Genomic DNA, 21,684 nt, shown 5'->3' on the forward strand with positions numbered 1-21,684 from the left:
ATTCCTATGGATGTGAGGCCAACCTGGTCTACACAGTGAGTTCCAGGACAGTACAGCCTAGAGAGAGAGAGAGAGAGAGAGAGAGACTGTCTCAGAAAGCCAAAAGAATTAAAATTGAAATAAATATATGATGTAAGAATAATAGGATTCTACTGGTGTCTGGAAACATAATGTTTATTTAATATTATATATATATATAATATTATATATATATCCTGGTTTTAAACTTTGACTATAAAGTCGTGAAAACTCTGCTCAGCTGAGAATTTCCAACTCTACTATAGCATTCTTTTTCTGTCACCCCACTACTTCCTGTTCTATAAAACTCAGCTTTAGCAATACTGGTGTTCTCTAATTTTACTAAGTTAGAGCACTGAGACAATTATTTGAGGAGAAATTCTGACCAAGAACTCGCTTCAAATCCAGCTGCTATACCCAAAGAAACCCCACATTCACTTCTCTTTACCTTCTGAAATTTGTAGGTTTGCCTATATCACTTGCTCCTCTTAGACTACAGAGAGAGTTTTGAGGTCATTTGCAGCAAATATGAAGCTATGTGAAATTTCAGTAGCACCACAGGCTCTGTATTGTTGAGCCCACCATTGTTCCTGGCTTTGTAATTTTGTGAAGCACTGAGCAGCGGAGAGATACAGTTGGCAGATGCATAGAGTGGGCTCTAAGGTACTGTCATCAACAAAGGGATGAGTATCCACGACCAGATTCCATAGACAATATAACTCACACTTATTATATGTCTATTATTGATACTCTAATAAGAGCTTTACATCTGATTATCATCCTGATAATCTTATTAAATAAATATTATTGTTATGTTAAAGATTGACCTCTAGAAATATAATTTCTAGGTCACACTGCTGGAAGATGTAGAGCCAGCACCCATCAAGACGCCATTTGTCTCTGGAGTCTATCATAGTCCTACCACAATTAGGGTTACTCATTGTAAGTAGCCCTACCATGGCAGCAAAAAAAGTATTCAGCAGTGTGTATTTGAAGAGGTAATCACGTGAGTATCAATTTTATCACAAAGTACACAGAGAAGTGATGAACCCAGATAGATGCCTTTAGAGTATTCCACCCTATTGTATCTGCAAGGTGAGTATCAATCCCTCCCAAACTAAGTCTCAGTGGCTTGGAGCTACATTGTAGTTCTAGAAACACACAGGCTTGACAGGCTTGACTCTAGACATTGTTCCCAGCTGAACACTATGAAGAAGTGGGCAAATATTTAAGAGGTAGCGCCTAGTAAGAGGCATCTATCTATCTATCTATCTATCTATCTATCTATCTATCTATCTATCTATCTATTTATATGGGTGGTTGACCTGTATGTATTTCCATGGCAGCACCACCTGACCTTCTAGAACCGGCTCACCTTTCTTCCCAGAGCCCATCTTCCCAGGCCCTGCAGTGTGAACAGCAAGAAATGACTAGCTGTATGTACTGATACAGGGTAGACACCTGAACTCAGTAAAATCACCCAGGTCTCCTTTCCTGAAATTTTCTAATTGAGATACAACAACTCCACACACTAAAACTGAGGACCTGGAAGGATTACTGCCTGGCCATTTGCTACAGTGTATCTACCTATCCAGCTGCTAGAGGCCAGGTTTCAGAGAGGATGGCAAATGAAATAGATGAGGAGAGATAAACAGAGAGACTGTCTCTGTTTCTAGAGACTTTCCTACTCTACCTCTCTCAGAGCCAGAACAGACATCCCCTCACCTCCTTTATCATGAAATCCCTCCTCAGCGAGTGTGTGAGAAACACTTGCTCCTTGATGGTCCCAAATAGCTTTTTTTAAACTCTTCTGTATAATCACTGGAATTCTCCTTCCTACCCATTTTTCCACTCCTAAGACCTAGCAAATGACTTACCTAAGGCTAAAAACAAATGATTGCATAAATAGAAGAACATATGTAAGTTAACACAGTGAACATTGTCTGTGGGTCCAGGAAGGACTGCGTGCATTTGGAGTCTAGCTCACCAAAGCAAAGCTGTAGATCTCAGTGTTGACAGGGTTAGAAATTATCCAGGAAAATTGCTCATGTCTTCAAAATGAAAGTAAGAAGTGATTACTAAGGGCTTCCTTTCCACCTCCATCCTAAGGAAAGGCAAGCAGATCAGGTTAACAAGCCTCTCCATCTGATCTTCTTCATGCGCAACTGCATGGCTGGCATTGGCAGTGAGACACACAAAAGCAAAAGGAGAAACAACAGTCTAAATCACACACGCAAGCTCAGCAAGAGCAGGCCACATATAGGGAGGTGTCCTCATCACTAGGTGCATTCCGAGGGCTCACGGTGAAAGGTACCCTCAAGGTCAGGCAGCAGATAAAGGTACTTGCTGCACAGCCCAAATACCTGAGTTTGATCCCTGTGATTCACAAGGTGGAAGGAGAGAATGAGCTCCTGCAGGTTCTCTGACTTAGACACGCACGGCCTGGCACCAGCGTACATGCTTGTGTGTGTGCGCGCACACCATACACACACATAGTAGGCAAATGTAACAAAAAAAATTTTGGCAAGAACAAAGAACCAAAATGTAGGGCTGATGTCAACCTTCCTGTACTTCTTTGACACATAAAGAAGTCAACAAACATAAAGGCAAAGTCATTGCCTCATTTCCCCATCAGAAGACATGGCCTGAAATGGAATACACAGCAATTATTCAATGGTCATTCATTTAGACTTGATGAATTTTTTTTTGGTGTATTCCATGAAATAAGTGAAACGAACCTTTAGGGTTTAGTGTTATATAGAAAAGGACTCCCTCATAAACAGCTACAAGCTAACTTTACCATTAATAATTACATATGTAGTCAAAGTCCAAAGGAATTTGACTCCAGTTAAGTAAACAAAACCAGTTTCCTAACTTTCATTCCAGCACTACTTTTATTCAAATAACATTGCTGTAAGAAATAAAATAAACACAGTTATCATGTTGACAATTGAATTACAAGAATAATTTTATGTTTCTTCACTCTCGTCTAACAGATGTTTAAAGGCAACAGTAATAATCAGCTCTTCCCATGGCTACAGTGGGGATATAAATGAGGTCAATAATTTATGCCATTCTCTCCTGCACTCAAAGGATTCTCTGAGGCATTAGAAAAAAATGACACAAAAAGTAGAGTTGCATTGGTGTCAAAATGTCAATTATTATTCCCTGGATTGTTATGAAAGAATGGGGCTTAAACATGAACCAATTGTGTGTTTCTAATTTTGCACCCCAGAACCAAATGGGCTCATCCACTCAGTCTCATGCAGAGCTGAAATCTATAGGCCTTTCCAGAGGGCAGAACCTGCCTAGAATAACTTAACAGCGTGAAGACGAATGTAAGAGCAAAAGTCTTTTGAAGCCCCACAGAGAAGGGCATGGAAGGCATGAGGCTACCTATGTCTGCTGTCCCCTCCCAACAGGTGACACTGGATGAAGGAAGAATGGAGAGCAAGCGTGAAGGCAAACAATACCGGCAACGGATATGAAGCGGATCGAGACGTGCTGAGTGTTACACCAGTTTATCTCCTCCAGTGAAGACGGAAACATCGGGAGATGAAAAGAAGTGTTTTTTTGCTCCCAAAAGCTAATCTGTTCTTTGCTAGTTGCTGACTTACCCGTTGTCATAATTTTCCTTCTAAAAATGTTTTGTTGTGGCCAATAATCCATTTTCTCAGGGGAACTATAAAGTTCCATGAGGGCAGGTAATGTGTCCATGTTTTTTTCACTGTATTTCCAACATTTAACACAAAGACTGGTACAGAGAAGATGCTTAAAGACCGTTCAGTGAGCAAGTATCTGCCATGAATAAAATCCCAGCATGATTCCTGAAAAGGCTGCGAGTCCATGCCTAGGAGGCACCACTGCTACCACAGGAAAACAAAATCTTTCCTCCCTTTATATGACTCTGTTTGGGTCTTATTCTCTCTGTGTCTGTCCATATCTCTCCGACTCTGTCTCCATCTCTACTCCCCGACATGCGCGCGCGCGCGCGCGCGCGCACACACACACACACACACACACACGCACGCACGCACGCACACAGGATCACAGAGAGGAGTATTTCCAGGCCCAGCTAAAGAATGCTGGGTAGTGAGAGGTGACAGCATCAGGGGCACAGAAGACATGGGGAAAATTTCAGCAAATAGTTGAAGAGAAAAAGAGTTAAGAAACAGCTTTTTCCTACCTGTTCCCTTTATACAAACAGATTCTTTCTTAAAGCCACAACACTTGGTAATACTTCGGGAGCCAGGTAGGTGCTTCTACGTTCATTTAAGGTTAGAATAGATGGTGACCATTCAGTTGGGCAGTATAAAACTATCTGATCACCAGCTTTGAGTCTCGTAGATCTCAGCTCCCATCCTGTGCTACCTGTATTACCTGAGTTAAGCTACTCTCTAAACTCTGGGAGGTTTTGTCTGGAACAGAGAGGAAATGAAGGAAGTCTCACAGAGCAACAATGGGCATTGGAAAAGGTACTCAGTGCATGTAGAGAGGCGCCTACAAGGCTTTGCAAACTGTCTGCTTCTGAGTAAAGAATTATCATCATTACTGTTGTGGGAAATGTCACTGCTGTTTAGCAGAATGGCAACGGCCTGCCTAATAGAAGATGCTTTGTTTCAAGTCTATTTATTACCCAGAAGCTAACAGCTGTGTCATAATGACGGCCTCATGCCCCCGTGGGATGCGAGCTGTATTATGAAGGAAGAGCTTGTCTCCTCATTAGGCATATAAGGTGTGTTGTGAAGCAGAAAGTCACGTGGCAAGTGTCACGTGGCAAATGATCGCTGCCTGCTATCATTTGTCATCTTGTCACATTTAAGTCAGGAAATATATATAAGCCCATAACAAGTTAATGTTATTATTTTAATCGCTTTTGACATTTTTTTTCTCCTTTAAGACTACAGTTTTTATTGGATTGCTCTGGGGTTGGGTGCTGAGCACGGGACATTACCACTGCAGTGTGCTTCAATCTATCACCATTGAGATTAAAATTTCAAGTGGCTGCGGTTCTGAAGCGCATCGCCTCTGGTTTGCATAACACACAGTATGTTCATTGTTGTGACTCACTTTGCATAAATCAATCTCATTAATATCTTATTCATCTTCTGGCTTTCCAGAGTCCTGAATCAAGTTAATTCTCTGAAGGAGGAAGTGTCAGCACTCAGGCAGCTAGGGAAATCCGCATAATTCTAGTCCGTCACAGTTCAATAAAATCTGTACTGCAGAAGGTCATGCGGTTTATTAGCGAATTCTACATCCGATGCCTCCTTATTTCTCAGGAAAGAAACAGCATAGGTTTCTGTCTACGTACAACCGACACAGAATGGGAGGGGAGATGTTAAAGGCCGCCACTGGTCTCCCAAGCTGTGACAGCGACTCACAGCTCATCCCCTTCATGGAAATTCTACTGGGAGATTCTCTTTGAAAAAGAAGAAGAGGAAAAGCATTGTCTTACTGAAACTCGCAGTAGCGGACATTGATTCCGTCAACATAAAAGCGGTACCCACGCTGTTCAATGCAGAGGCACCATGGAGAAGTGGGCAGCCGCACTCCCCGCTGACACGCACAGGACTTCCGGGTGCAGGTGCGGACGAGCTCCACAGCTGGGTTTTCTGTGAGGTCATCTTTTAAAACAATTCCTCGGAGCCAAAGGTGGGAATTACTAAAGAGGATGGAAGGCTCCCCGCTCCGATGGAGCCTCTTAAAAAGCTGATAATGGATTGACAGTCGACTACAAGGCTCCTGTCAGGACACTTCTCCTTAGTATCAAGAAATAACGTATGCCTGTTTCATGGGATCTCGATAATATAATTGCTTCCTCTCAGTCAAATGTACTGCACATGATGCTTTTCTCTCTACATAGCAAGTACCTTGTGACTGTAACACTGTCTTCTCCACAGCATTTCCCTACAAACAGTCCAAAGAATGAAATATGTCACTCTACTTGTGTGAAGATGATAGAAATGGAAAACAAACTGCTGTCTTTGCACTCCCTTCCTCTCCTCCTAATTTCTATCTTCTACATCTATAGCGAACCAATATGAGACTTGAGAACAGTGTCCTGTTGAAATCTTTTTGCTTTTATTGAAAACAGATTTATTTTATACCATATAATCTGATTATGGTTTCCCCTCCACCAACTCCTCCAAGATTCTTCCCAAACTCCTCTTCCATCCAGATCCACACCCTTTTTGTGCTTTACTAGGCATCTAATAAGATGAAATAAAAGCAAACAGAAGAAAAAGAGCCAAAGAAAATCTACAAGAAACACACACAGACGCAGAGACACATTCTTTCGCACACACAGCAATCTTTTTTTTTTGGTTTTTCGAGACAGGGTTTCTCTGTAGTTTTGGAGCCTGTCCCAGAACTAGCTCTTGTAGACGAGGCTGGTCTCGAACTCACAGAGATCCGCCTGCCTCTGCCTCCCGAGTGCTGGGATTAAAGGCGTGCGCCACCACCGCCCGACACACACAGCAATCTTATAAAAACACAAAACCAGATGCAAAGGATCTGTTAGATAAAAATAAACAAATAAATAAATAAAAGCCCTACCAAAGCCTTATGAGACAGAAAAACTTCCGAAGATGGCATTGAGTTTGTTGTATGTTGGCCATCTACTGCTGGGCAGGGCTATGGCTTTAGAGGGATTTGTATCCCCAGTGAGACTCTGATGGAGAAAACTATTTTTTTCAATGTGTGAGCAGTCATCAATAGAGGGTAGCTTCTGGGTTAGGGATGGGGCCTCTCAGGGATCCCATGTGGGACAGACGTGTGCAGATCCTGCACATGCTGCCAGAGTCTCTGTGAGTTTGTGTGTGTATGAGTGACAGCACTGTTGTGTCTGGAGGACCATGTTTCTTCAGTGTCCTCCATCAGCTCTACCTCTCACAATCGTTCTACCTCTCCTCCTCCGCGGGGCTCCCTGAGTTTAAGGGGAGGGATTTTATAGAGACACCCCTTTTAGGACTAAGTGTTCTAAGGTCTTTCACTCTCTGCGCTTTGTCCAGCTGTGGTCTCTGTACTTATCCTCATCTACTGGGGTAGGAAGTTTCTTTAATGATGGCTGAGCAAGACACTAATTTCTGAATATAGTGAAATGCCCTTACGAGTCATATAGTCGCCAGAGGGGAAAGACGTGAACTGCTAGCTGGAACCTTGCCAGTAGGCCATGAGCCTCATGATAAAATATAAAATAATAGAAATGGGTTTTAATTCTAGATGTTAATTCTAAGAGCTAGTTAGCAATACGCTTAAGTCATTGGCCAAGCGGTGATTTAAATAATATAGTTTCTGAGTGGTTATTTCAAGTCTGGGCAGCTGGGAACAAACAAGCAGCCACCTACAACATGTTCTGTTTTCATTTTCATTCGATTCTAAAATGTTTTCAATTTCTTTCTTAATTTCTATCTTGCCCCCTTTTTCATTCAGTATCAAGCTGTTCAGTTTTCATGAGTTTGTAAGCTTTCTGGTTTTGGTATCCAGCTTTAAATCATGGTGATCAGATAGGGTACAGGGCGTTACTCCAATTTTCTTGTCTTCATTGAGACTTGCCTTGTATCCAACTATGTGATCACTTTTGGGGAAAGTTCTGCTGAGAAAAATGTGTATTCTTTTGTTTGGGGGTAAAATGTTCTGTAAATATCCACTACATCCATTTAGTTTATGATTTAATTCAGCTCCAGCATTTCTCCCTGTACTTTTTGTCAAATGACCTGTCTATTGGTAAGAGTGGGGTATTCAAGTCACCCACTATCACTCAGAGTGAGGGTCAATATATGATTTTAGCTACATCAGGGTTTCTTTTACGAACATGGGTGCCCGCATGTTTGGTGCATAGATGTTTAGAAGTGTGATATCCTCTTGCTGGATTTTTCCTTTGATGTGTATGTAGTCTCCTTCCTTATCTCTTCTGATAAGTTTTAGTTTGGAATCTATTTTGTCAGATATTAAAATGGCTACACCGGCTTGGTTCTTGGCTCCATTATTTGGAATATCTTTTTCCTTCCTTTTATTCTGAGATGATGTCTCTTCGTGACATTACAGTGTGTTTCTTGAATGTAGCAGAAGCATAGATCCTGCTTTTATATCCAATCTGCTGGCCTGTGTATTTTTACTGGGGAATTCATGTTGAAAGTTATCAATAGGCGTGGTTTGTTGATTCCTGATATTTTGTTGATGTCTTGTGGGTTTTCCTCCCCTCTTCTTAATTTCTGGCTGATACTGTTTTTCTTTTTCTTTTCTTTTTTTTTTTTTTTTTTTTTTTGGATTTTCGAGACAAGGTTTCTCCGTAGCTTTTTGGTTCCTGTCCTGGAACTAGCTCTTGTAGACCAGGCTGGCCCCGAACTCACAGAGATCCACCTGCCTCTGCCTCCCGAGTGCTGGGATTAAAGGCGTGCGCCACCACCGCCCTGTCTGGCTGATATTGTTTATTCTTTATGTTCTCTTGGGTGTGATTAACCTCTTCAGGTTGAAGCTTTCCTTCTAGTACCTTCTGCAGAGCTGGATTTATAAATGGATAATGCTTAAATTTTATTGTGGAATGTTTTCTTTTTCCATCTATTGCTATTGAATGTTTTTCTGGGCATAGTACTCTAGGTGGCATCTGCGGTCTCTTATAGTTTGTAGAACATTTCTTCAGCCCTTTATAGCTTTCAGAGTTTCCACTAAAAAGTCGGGTGTTATTCTCTTAGGTCTGCCTTTCTGTGGCTTGGCCTTTTTTTCCTTGCAACTTTTGATATTCTTTCCTTGCTCTGCATGTCCATTGTTTTAGTTATTATGTGTCATGGCGAATTTTCTTTTTCAGAATTTGGTATTCCATATGTTTTTAATCATTGATGGGCATTTCCTTCTTTAGGTTGAAGAAATTATCTTCTATGACTCTGTTGAAAATCCTTTTGAACTGGGTTTCTTCTTCCTCTAGTCCTATTATTCTTAGCTTTGGTCTTTTCATGATGTCCCAGATTTCCTGGATGTTTCTGCCTGAATTTTCTTTAGATTTTTGGGGTAGCCAGGATATCCATATCTTCTATCTTGTCTCTAATGTTTAAGATTCTCTCTTCCGTCTCTTGCACTGTTAGTGGTGCTTGCCTCTGAGGTTCTTGTTTGAATTTCTAAATTTTTCATTTCCAGTTTTGCCTTAGTTTGGGTTTTCTTTGTTGCTTCCATTTTTGACTCTCATGTCTTGAAATATTTTCTTCATTCCAGTCCACTATTTGTGCTTCATAGATTTCATGACTGAATTTATTTCTATCCTATTTAACATCCTCAATCATGTTCATGTTAGCTATTTTGAAGTACTTGTCTTGTGTTTCATTTATATTGGTTTTCTCAGGGCCTACTCTAGTAGGGTTTTGAGTTCTAATGGAAACACATTGTCTTGGCTGCTATTGATTATGTTTTTATGCTGGCCTCTAGGCATCTGGGCTTTAGATAATTTAAATTCTAGATGTTGCTATCTGGTCTTGTCTTTATTTGAATGTTCTGCTCCTAGGTTTCTGTTGCCTTCTCTGGTTCTTTTCTAAATTTATTTATTTATTATTCATTTTATTGAGCTTTACATTTTTCTCTGCCCCCCTCCCTGTCTCTCCCCTCCCCTTCAACCCTCTCCCATGGTCCCCATGCTCCCGATTTACTCTGGAGATCTTGTCTTTTTCTACTTCCTATATAGATTAGATCCATGTATGTCTCTCTTAGGGTCCTCATTGTTGTCTAGGTTCTCTGGGATTGTGATTTATAGGCTGGTTTATGTTTAAAAACCACCTATGAGTGAGTACATGTGATAATTGTCTTTCTGTATCTGGGTTACCTCACTCAATATGATGTTTTCTAGCTCCATCCATTTGCCTGCAAATTTCCAGATGTCGTTATTTTTTTCTGCTGTGTAGTACTCCATTGTGTAAATGTACCACATTTTCTTATCCATTATTTGGTCAAGGGGCATTTAGGTTGTTTCCAGGTTCTGGCTATGACAAACAAAGCTGCTATGAACATAATTGAGCACATGTCCTTGTGTCACGATTGAGGATCCTTTGGATATATACCCAAAAGTGGTATTGCTGGATCTTAAGGAAAGTTGTTTCCTAACTTTCTGAGAAATCACCACACTGACATTCAAAGGGGCTATACCAGCTTGTACTCCCACCAGCAATGCAAGAGTGTTCCCTTTACCCCACAGCCTCTCCAGCATAAGTTGTCATCAGTGTTTTTGATCTTGGCCACTCTTACAGGTGTAAGATAGAATCTCAGAGTTGTTTTGATTTGAGTTTCTCTGATGGCTAAGAAAGTTGAACATTTCCTTAAGTGTCTTTCAGCCATTTTAGATTTTTCTGTTGAGAATTCTCTGTTTAGGTCTGTACTCCACTTTTTTATTGGATTATTTACTCTTTTGATGACCAATTTCTTGAGTTCTTTGTATATTTTGGAGATTTGTCTGATGTAGTGTTAGTGAAGATCTTTTCCCATTCTGTAGGCTGCCGTTTTGTCTTGTTGACTGTGTCCTTTTCTTTACAGAAGCTTTTCTGTTTCAGGAGGTCCCATTTATTGTTTCTCTCAGTGTCTGTGCTACTGGGGCTATATTCTCTGGCTCGTAAGAGAGTGTGTTGCCTGGTCTGGAAGGCCTCTGAGAGCCTACCAGGTGTGGTCACTGGAGATCCAGGATAGAATGTGTTTCTAGGTATTGGGAATGGATACTGTAGAATGGGAATATGCTGGATGTTTTGGGAGAGCAGGATGTTTGGTGGCTGCAAGGGTTCACAGAAGGGAAAGCAATCACCAGAATCTGTGCAGACCCCTAGGAATAGGGGAAAGGTGGAAAGGGAAGCCATAGCAGGTAGTCTGCTACAGAACTAGGGTAAGACTGGGGGATTGGAACTGGAGGAGAGGAAGGAGAATGAAGATTGTCTGATTTCCTTGCCAGCCTGGCTAGTGGGTTCTCAGGGAGAGCCTGTAGAAGCTGAAGGCTGAGACGAAGCCACGGAGTGGTGAAGGAAGGCTGGAGGAGATCTGCATGATCTGCTGGGAATGTGGCAGAGAGGAAGAGAAGGTTGCAGTCAATTGTCTGCTACAAAGCTGGGGGTAAGACAAGGGGACTGGAATTGGAGGGGAGGAGGGAAAGCGAAGATCACCTACCTGATTCCCTTGCCAGTGTGGCAGTCAGGCTTCCAGGGAGTCTTATCGAAATATTTTAAATTTACGATAAACATATCCGGCCTGTATCCTGAGCACTAAAAACACCACGTTAGATTCTTTTACTTACACATAACGTTGTATCAAGTATGGGACTTCCATTTGTGTTCATGATCAAGTAGAAAGAAAGAAAGAAAGAAAGAAAGAAAGAAAGAAAGAAAGAAAGGAAGGAAGGAAGGAAGGAAGGAAGGAAGGAAGGAAGGAAGGAAGGAAGGAAGGAAGGAAGGAAGGAAGGAAGGACATACAGGCTGCCTGGGGTGAACCACCGGCAGAACTCTTCCTGTGAGCTGTGGCAATGACTGTTGTGGTAAGATAGGCTCATGGGTGTAATGGCGCTAGGAATGCTGGGAGTTACCAGCATTTCTGACTGAACGTCAGGTTCCTCCACAGGAGGAAACACAAGCCTGGCACTGTAAATCGAAGTCAAGAATCCAGGGCGGGGGAGCTCACAGGCACCAAGAAGGAACCTACTACGATTATTCTGCTAAACGGACAAACTGCCCTCTCAATGCCTATCTCTACACCTATATATTAGGGCAGCCCTCGGACCTCATCAAGGAAGGCTTACTGTGCAATGGAGAAACTCACAACTTGTCAAAGTGCAGAGAATAAGTGCCAGTTGAGTGCTCAGCCACAAATGGTACCTCAGTATCAAACCCACACGCCAAAGGCTCAGGGAGCATCACAGAAAAGAGGCGGCAAGAGTCATCATCTGGACATGACAGGATTCTGCGAACATGGACTCAGAGAAGCTGTGGTTACCTGCACGAGATCAAGCCAGACAACACTCCAGCTTGGAAAGGGAAAAGACTCCTGCCACCCCACCCCCCCAACCATGACTGAGGAGCCATGGAGAGTTGATGGTTTCTCGAGGGGAGGAACCACCTTTAAGGGTGTGGCTCCTGGTAGGGCCACTGTGCTCAAGTAGATGGCTCCACACTTAGGAGTATGAGGATGGCACAAATCGGACTCAAAGGTTTACTTGAAAAGAAAAAAAAAAGCACACAAAGTGATAGGGGCTAGGGAGGTGGGAGGGGATTTAAGTTAGGAGGAGATATAATATAAGTAAAATGTATTGCATGAAATTTTCACAACTCAATAGGAACATTATACACACACACACACATATAAAATGTTCCTATTATCTATTGAATGGGAATTGGAGTATATATTGAATTGGAATCTGCCCTTATGACCTAATTTTACCTTCATTAATTTTTAAGGATCATGTCTCCAAATACCATCACATTCTGAGATATTAGGGATCCCCATGGGGTTCCTGTGCATGGTGGGAACACACAGAGTCTTTATACCAAGGAGAATTGTTTCTCCATCATTCTGAATCTAGGTTGACACTGTCACTGCTTTGACTGACAGATTATGACAGAGATGACATATAAGGCATGGTTCTCATGTGACCTGGCAGTGTGTTTTTAAAAGTAAAGTATTAAGCAAGAGAAAGGATGGAATCGAATTGGACAAATCTCAAAGTCTGTATGCTGAAAAGAAAGTAGGGTTTTTTTTTTTTTCACACGGAATGAATATTATTCCGTGTATGTTAAGGTAAAACACAGACAAACGTAGATAGAAATTAACACCATGACTGTCTCCTTTGGGGGAAGAGAGCCTTGAACAGAAGGGGCCAAGGAATTGCAAATACGTGCAAGTTGATTGGCTACATGGATGATGTTTTCTATGACTTAGCAATCTATACATTTAAGGTCTATACATTCTACTGTATGCATTACTTTCCTACTGCCATGACAACAGAATTACTGGTTTAAAATAATGCAAGCTTATTATCTTAGGTTCCAAATGTCAGAAGTCTAAAACAGGTCTCTCTGGGTTAAGGCACAGGTGCCCAGAGTACTGATCCCTTCTGGAGCTGCTAAGGGAAATGAAGTTTGTGTTCTTTCTAGTTCCTAAGGATTCCCATAATTCTAGGGGTGGCTCGTGTACCATTTCCTCTTCAAAAACAGTCTAAACCTTATATCGCACCACTCTGACACCAGTTCCCTCTTTCTTACTAAAAGAATGGCACAGTTCTGCGGACTCGTCCAGACTCATCCAGGTAATCCAATCCTCTTTTTTTAAAGCCTCGTTAATATGGCATCCTGATTCTTCTGTGACCCGAATCACCCTTGTCAGATACCAATAGTATGTTCTATGGGTCAAGACAGAGGCATCTATGGGTGTCATTACTCTGTCTACCACATTTTATATTGCTTTTAAAAAGTGGTCTCAGAAGCTATTGATGCCTAATATTCATCAGTCACTATTCCAGGTGCTTACGTATGCAATTATGCCTCTACTAGTGAGTTTTTTCCCACTGGCTTCGTAGATTCAGGGAAGTTTTCATTACTATGATTAGAACAGTGTCTGGCACATACAGGGCTCTTTTTTTTTTTCTTTTTTTTTTTCTTTTTTTTTTTTTTTTGATTTTTCGAGACAGGGTTTCTCCGTAGCTTTTTTGGTTCCTGTCCTGGCACTAGCTCTTGTAGACCAGGCTGACCTCGAACTCACAGAGATCCGCCTGCCTCTGCCTCCTGAGTGCTGGGATTAAAGGCATGCGCCACCACCGCCCAGCTACATACAGGACTCTTAATCAGAGAAAATTATTGGATGAATGAAAATGAATCGAACAATGAGTGTTACACTTTTGCTGATTTTTATCGATAGAGTTGAATTCATTTGTTGGCAGAGCTTCGTGAAGGCAAAAGTCGCAGAGGTTGAGACCTTATATTTGTAAGTAGAAAAAGAAGAGATCACTTTTCAGCCATTAAATGTCTGTTTTTGAACAGTGTCATCTTACATCAAGACCCAGAGAACAGAGTCATCCCTTGACAGAGTTAGCGTTCTACTAGGAAATAGAAATCACTCATTTGAGAAGAGGCCCTCAAGGATTTCATCCTGTTACTTATATTTTTATTCTTTATGAAGCTGAAATGCATCACTTCAAACTAAATCATATGGTGTCAAAATATACCGTCCAGGAGGTTTTATCTCCTTTTGTAATTATTTGTTTCTAAAAATTTATAAAATATCAGCAACAGAAACTATTTGGTTATTTTTACATGCATGCCTTTTCAAACAATTGCTTTTCAAACAATTGAAGGCTTAGTCTTTCTCATAACTTCACTCAAACATGAACACATAAAATCTTTGGGGGAAAAAAGATGCTGCATTTGACTGTGTTGAGAAAAGAATGAACTTGTTGTTTCTCTCTGTTTTCCTTGTGAGATATTTATATCCCCTTAGGAAATAAATATAAAACAATATGTAAATATACCAATATTTGCTGACCTCCCTCTTGCTCTTGTGTGTGTTTTGAACATCGCAGCCAAGATCCTGTGTTTATTCATAACTGTACACATGAGGAAAAATAATTTACTCCACTGAACATCAAGGCAACTCTGATTGAATGGAGTGTTATGGAGTGATCCTGGCAGAATTAGCACACGGGCATCTTCCTTTCGAAAAATCTACTGGTCAGAGATATCTTATTTGAAAATAATTTTCTGTTTTAAGGTTTGCATGATCTGCTCCTCCATTTTAATATTGCCTAAGACCACTTGTCCAGGTATGGTCTGGCTCCCTGATCCTGTTACAAAGAGACAGGAGATTAGCAAAACAGCCTGAGAGTGCAAATGCTGTGTGTTTGAGTGCGGCTGGACAATAAGCTTCCCGGGACTATCTGGCACCTTCCCAAGAGCTAAGACTTAGTTACTGTTTGTCCTGTAATACAAAAATGCCTGAGATGAGAATGGCTAATTGGAAGTCTCATCTGCGGGAGAGGTATCCTTCCTGGGACATTCTTCATCAGTCAGAGCCGACTGTGTTCAACCTCTCTCGTCTTTCCTTCCAGATGACGTGAGTGTTCACCCTGCTATTTAACCACTGCTTGCTGTTTTCTTGGTTTTCTTCCACTTGCCATATATTTAATAAACCCCTTCGTTCTAAAGGAAAACCATGCCTATCTGCTTATACAGAACAAGTTCAATGTCAGCATACATCATAGAAAAGGCCACAGTCCACAAGTTCAGTGCCTTCCAACTGGATGGTCTCCAAGTTCCAAAGAACAAGAAAGAAGTTGCTTCAATACTTCATGTTTTTATTAATTTACCACCTTTCCCTCTTTTTTACTGCACTTTCAGCAATATTTTTACTGCATGATATCTTCAACCAATATGGGTTTTCCCTCTCCATGCATTTACACAAATTTATGGGTGACTTTTCACCAAATGGGGAAAAACTCAAACATTTCCTATAAAATCAAGAGAGACATGGATACCCTCTCTCACCATCCTTATTCAATAAAGTACTTGAAATTAAGCTAAAGCAATGAGATAATAAAAAGAAATAAAAGGGATATACATAGAGGAAGAGTCAGATTATCCCTAATTACAGACAGCATGTTCCTATATACTAGAGGCTTTAAAGATTCCACAAGAAGACTATAACTGATACATACTATCAGCAAAGTATCAAGATACATACAAAATCATTAACCTTCCTATGTGCCAATAACAAACTTGCTTAGAAAGAAATGAGGAGGAAACTGTTTATGCTAGTTTCAAAAGCAAATAAAATTTGTAGGACTAAACCTAACCAAGAAGTGAAAGACTGCTACACTGAAAACTTGAAGACCCTGAAAAAATAAATTACAGAATATAGAAGATCTCCCATGCTCATGGCAGGGATTGTGTTATGAAAATATCTATATGATTAAATATAGACAGATTTCACACAATCCCCATCAGCACGCTTCATAGAATTCCAAAAAAATCCCTAAAATTCATATGGAAGTAGAAAAGACCCTGAAAAGCCGATGCAACTTTAAGAGAATAAACAATACTGCTGTTGCCCACGATGTCAAATAAAGGTGTGGGGGTATAAGTCTGTGTGTGTGTGTGTGTGTGTGTGTGTGTGTGTGTGTGTGTGTGTGTGTAATAATTTAAGAAGAGGTCATGATTTGAAAGGGATTGGGAGCACAGGAGTTGAAATGGGGAGGACAAGGGAAAGTTATGTAAATATAATACTCACATATGAAATTCCCAAAAATAAGACATTTAAATTTGAAACATTCTAAAAGAAGGCTACAGATACATCAAAGTTGAAATACTAATATTGGGACACATCATTGAAAAAATAGAAATTGTATATAAACAACTTTGATGCACAATTAATTAAAAGACTGAAACTGGGGTTCAACCTGAAGACCCAAAAAGCAAAGCAGCCAGTCACAGACTCTTACCTCGACCTCAGTCCAAACTGGTGATCCTGCCTCTAGGAATTCCAGAATGAGACTATGTCTGAGAGCTGTCTCCTGGCGTTTTATAATCCTCTCTAGGGCTGGGATTAAAGGCGTGTGCCACCCAGTTTCTACAGCAAACTAATGTGGCTACTGGGATTAAAGGTGGGTGTTATTGATGCCTGATCTATAAGGCTGGCCATTGTGGCTGTTTTACTTTTCTGATCCTCAGGCAAGTTTTATTTACTTTATTTATTTAAAATACAAGTGAAATGCCTCTATACAACTTACTGGTCAAAGGAGAAATGATAGTCTTTCTAGTCAGTTCTGAACTTCACAACTTGGACTGGAGAAGACTGATGTAAACCAGCTTCAGGATATTTAAGAAATAATATTAGGTCAAATAATAATCATCACTGTAAAATAATTATTTAAAAAAAATCAACAAAATGTAAAATATAAAGAATTGTCAGAAGTAGTCTTCATGTAGCTTCTCAAAGTCCTGTGATAAATATGGGCCAAGGAACAAAATAAGGAGACTCTGGCTAGGGTGGAGGAATAAAATATTTGGTGTTTCTAGGAAAAAAAAATCTTTTTAATGTAGAATAACTAACAAAAGAAGGAAAGCTAGGAATTAAAGGGCAAACCACATATTGTGCAGAAAGCAAAAGAGGGGATCGAAGGGTGGCCTTGCAAAGAGATCAGAATGCACTTTCTAAATTCTCTCCGTGTTCATTGGAAAAACAAAGTAGCAATGTGGCCACTCAGATTCCTCCAATGGTGATACCATTGCTTAGGTTCCGTCCCTCTTGACTTTCCCCTCTCTGCCCCATCTCTGGCTACTCTATTGCAGGGTTATCCTTGTTTGCCAGCCTGGCTTTCTTTTCATGCATATTTGTACAGTCCCCTACAGTGAGCAAGTAGGCGCTGACTCTACTTGCCTTTCTTAATTGCTTCTGTGAATTCTACTTTTATTTTTGATATTATAACAATTATAACATTTCCCCATTCCTTTCTTCTATCCAAACCTTCCCATACACCCTCCTTGTTCTTTCAAGTTCACGACCTCTTTTTTTATTATTAGTAATTACATACAGTGTGTGTATGCGCGTGCGCGCACACGCGCGTGCTCCTAAATATAACCTGCTCAATCTGTACAATGTTACTTGGATAGCAAACTTTTAAACTTCAAAGAGACATAACCAGGTTCCACTTCTGAGGGACTATACCATAATTATATGGCAAAACTTATAATAAATGGGTTAAAGATGAAGTAGCAGAGTATCTTTGCTTGTTGTTGAGAGAATTTAGCACAGCATCTTGAACTTCAGGATACTCAATCTGAAAACGTGTGTTTAATATCATTTTTAGACTCCACTTTGAGAAAAGCTTGGCAGATTTTAAAGCAAATAGATCAAGAATAGCACACAAAATTACAATCACAGCAATACACTAAACCCAATCCTAACCAAAAAAAAACAAAAAACAAAAACAAAAACTAGAAATAAGATAGAGCTTTTTAAAACACTATCCTCAGCCTGAGTGTTTAATTGTTGAATAACTGACCAGAAGTGGACGATGTAATTTCCCAGACATCACGGCTGGCCATTTCAAGTTCGCTCTTGAAATCCATGCCCAGGAAAGCAGACAGGAGGCACTTTGGCTATGTGGTTATGGGGACCCCTTACTGACAACTAAGCGCAGCGGATGCAAACATGCAGCTCCACTGCAGAAAAGTGGAGCCTGGTTGCACGGGTCCTATGTCAGACCTAATTCTTCAGGGAACTCTACGATATTATTTTCAGAAACTACACTTTACTATATTCAGTTCCAAAGAGAGAGAGAGAGAGATTTTCAATAGACAGGGATATTAACCTATTGTAGATAAATACCTCCATGACATGTTTTGCTGACTTCTCACCAAAGTAAGCCTTGACTTTTCCGCCCATTTGTTCCTTTCCTGCATTTCTCCAATTACTGTCTCATGCTACACAATGCAGACACCTTGTCCTGGTTAGTTTTGACACAAACTAGGGTCACCTAGGAAGCAAAAGTCCCGGGTTAGCAATTTTCATGATTAAAATGGCCTGTGGGCATGTCTAAAGGCTATTTTCTTGATAAATAACTTACGTGGAAATGCCCAGTCCACTGTGTATAATGCCACTCTTGGGCAGTTGATCCTGGGGTGCTGAAAAATGGCTCAGTTGTTGAGAGCACCAGCTGCTCTCCCAGAGTCCCAGGTTCAATTGCAAGCACATACAAGGCAGTTCACAAGCATCTAAAACTCCAGTCCCAAAGGATCTGATGTCCTTTCCCGGTCTCCGTGTGCACCAGGCACACATGTGGTGCACAGACATATATGCAGATAAGACAGAGAGAAACTGTGGAGGAGTGAGTCACCATGCTTCACTGAGGGAGGGGGAAGAGGAGAGAGAACTTTCCAGCAAGCTTTCTTTCATGGTCTCCACCTCTCCTCCTGCTCTAACTCTTTTTGTTCCATTTTTCCAGCTGTTCATACGCTGGCCAGAAGATTCTCATACCTTCTAAGTCTGAACATCCTGTTCTGTCTCCTTTCAGTCACTCCACACAGTGAGCATGAATAGATCAGAATGCCTAAGTTCCTGCCCTTACTTCCCTCAGTGACGGGTTGTGATCAAAACATGTAAGCCAAATTGATCTTTTTGACCCAAGCTGATTTTGGTCAGTGTCATTTTCTGGCATTCCCAGGAACTTTGTGTTATCACAGCATCAGAAAGAAAACTAAAGAAACAGGGTCAATAATGCCAACACGGTAGCTCCAGGAGTTCTTTTTCTTTAATGTAAAAAAAAAAAAAAAAAGAAAGAAAAAAAACCCACACAGAGACTCAAAAACATTAATCCAATAATACCTAAGCAATGACCAATGGATAAGAAAAAATTAAAATAAACTGCAAATAAGGTTTCTCTGTTTTCCCAGGTGCTGTAACATACTGAAGATGCCTTCCTCTTCCCAGCTTGGGAGCCAGTAACATGGAAAATTAAGAGAATCCTGCAAAGTTCATTGCTAGGAGAGTCAGAGCAACTATTAAACAGGCCATCAGATGCCCCATTCCTTCCTCGCTTCACCAGGACAGTTTTCAGTGTCTCATGGTCCCCCATTGTGATCATCTAGAGCCTTCCTGTGGTTCAGGTTCAGGGTGCAAAGACCAAGTTATCTGCATGAAGCGAGTGTCTGAAGCCCTTTGCACGCACACGCTTCAACATGCTTTGCTCCTGAACTGAGTTTGTTGCGGGGAAGAGATGAAGCAGTTGAAGAAGCCTTCCTCCAGGTTGCAAGGTTCACAAAATGGATGCTGTACTATTCAAAGCAGGGACTACTAAAATCGCTAGCAGTGATTTGAGAATGGAATGCTATTCGTCTCCTCTCGCCATTTGGTGGCCAAATTATATATAAGAAAGCAAGTCAGACTGAACTGTGCACACCTACAAACACGCATTACAATCAGGCACAGATGTGTACCATATGACACAGTCTTTCTCTCAAAGCACCCCCATTACAAAACAAATGTCTGTGCCTCTGAACTTAATACACAAGAATTCTAAGCCCCAGTGTGACAGGATTGGTAAATAGAGCCTCTGGGTCAGAATGGAGTTCATGAAGACTTTCCCTTCAAGATTATTTGAAGAGCACTAAAAGTTCTGGAGCTACAGCACAGCGGTTAAGAGCACTGGCTGCCCTTGCACTCTTCCATATGTGTAGTCACAACTCAGAAGTCAGCTGTGTGCAAGCGATAGAAAGCCTCAACAAAACCCGCCATACCCACCTCACCGTCCCTCTTTGCCAATCTGCAGATCTAAGAGAAATGGATTTAATGGTTTAAGCTACCCAGTCTTTGGTGTTGGGCTATCATATCAGCCCAAGTTGAACAAGATGACCCTTGACTCCGAGAAGCGTGCAGGAGAGGATTCCAACACACACATAATAATACGCTGAAGGCAGGGTGAATAAGCTTTGCCACCCTCTACCACACCCTCTATAGACCACTAAGATGCTGTCCCAGAACCATGCCCACAGCTCCAAACAGTATGTCAGTCCACTGTGGTGCCTGCTAGTTATTTGTCGGCCTTTCCTGGGTCTTCTTGAAAGGATGAACATGTGCATTTGATGCTTTTGTGCTGGCAAGAACAACGTAAGAATGGAAAGAGTCACTTTGAGTCACAACTTCAGAGGCATCCATCCATCACGGCAGAGGCAGCGGAGTAGACAAGGCAGTTCATATCCTGACACCCGAGAAGAAGGAAAGAGAAAGAGAGAGAATACAGAAAAGAACTGGGACAATTACAGCCCCTGGGAAAGCACTCAGTGTCCCTCTGCCTCCAAGACACCCCACCTCATCCCTTTCACCAGATCCCAACCTTCTCGTCAGGTTTTGAATCCAATCGATGGATCCGAGCACTCACTATCGACAGAGCCCTCCAGATGTGATCATCTCTGAAGATGCCCTAATGGACACCCTTAGAAGTATGCTTCACTTTTCTCCTAAGGATTTCTATCAAGTTGACAGTTAGTATTCCCGACCACGATGCCTGATCAGTCTTTTAATCAGCCATGTGCTGACATTCTTTGATTTTATAATGAGGCCACATCCTTATAAAGTCATCATACACTGAGTAATTTGAAATGCATTTAATTTACTGACCTACCAAACTACAGAGCCCAACCTAGGCTACTTTAAATGTGCTCAGAACATTTACATCACCTGACACAAATGCTGTTTTGTGATGATGCTGAAAAGCTCAAATAATTTGTTGGAAACTATACTTAAAATGAAAAATATGGTAATATGGGTAGGGTTTGGAACTTCATAAAGTCAAAAGGTTCTCAATAGTTCAGGGTAACATGGAAGACTAGAAATCTCTTCTATATGATTCGGTGAAAGAAAATGCCCAGGATGATATAATCTCTATTCCTATAGAAGATGGTGGTTGAAGTGAACTTACCAAACTAGGTGAGCTCCCTATGGGCTACCTGGAACCTGTGAGCACATGGCATCCGGCCACAACAAGAGGCGAGGCAAGGTCTGTGGAAATTGCCAAGAATTCTTCCCCTAGCCTTGCAGGAACAACTCAGCAGACTACCAAGGACTAGATACATTATTGACAGTATGTATATTGGCATAATTGGCAGCAGAAGACTTTGAAACACAAAGCAGAGCTTAGGTGAGGTCAGTAGTAACCACCAAGCA

Source organism: Chionomys nivalis, chromosome 2 (assembly GCF_950005125.1).
Source record: "Chionomys nivalis chromosome 2, mChiNiv1.1, whole genome shotgun sequence".
Lineage (NCBI taxonomy): Eukaryota > Metazoa > Chordata > Mammalia > Rodentia > Cricetidae > Chionomys > Chionomys nivalis.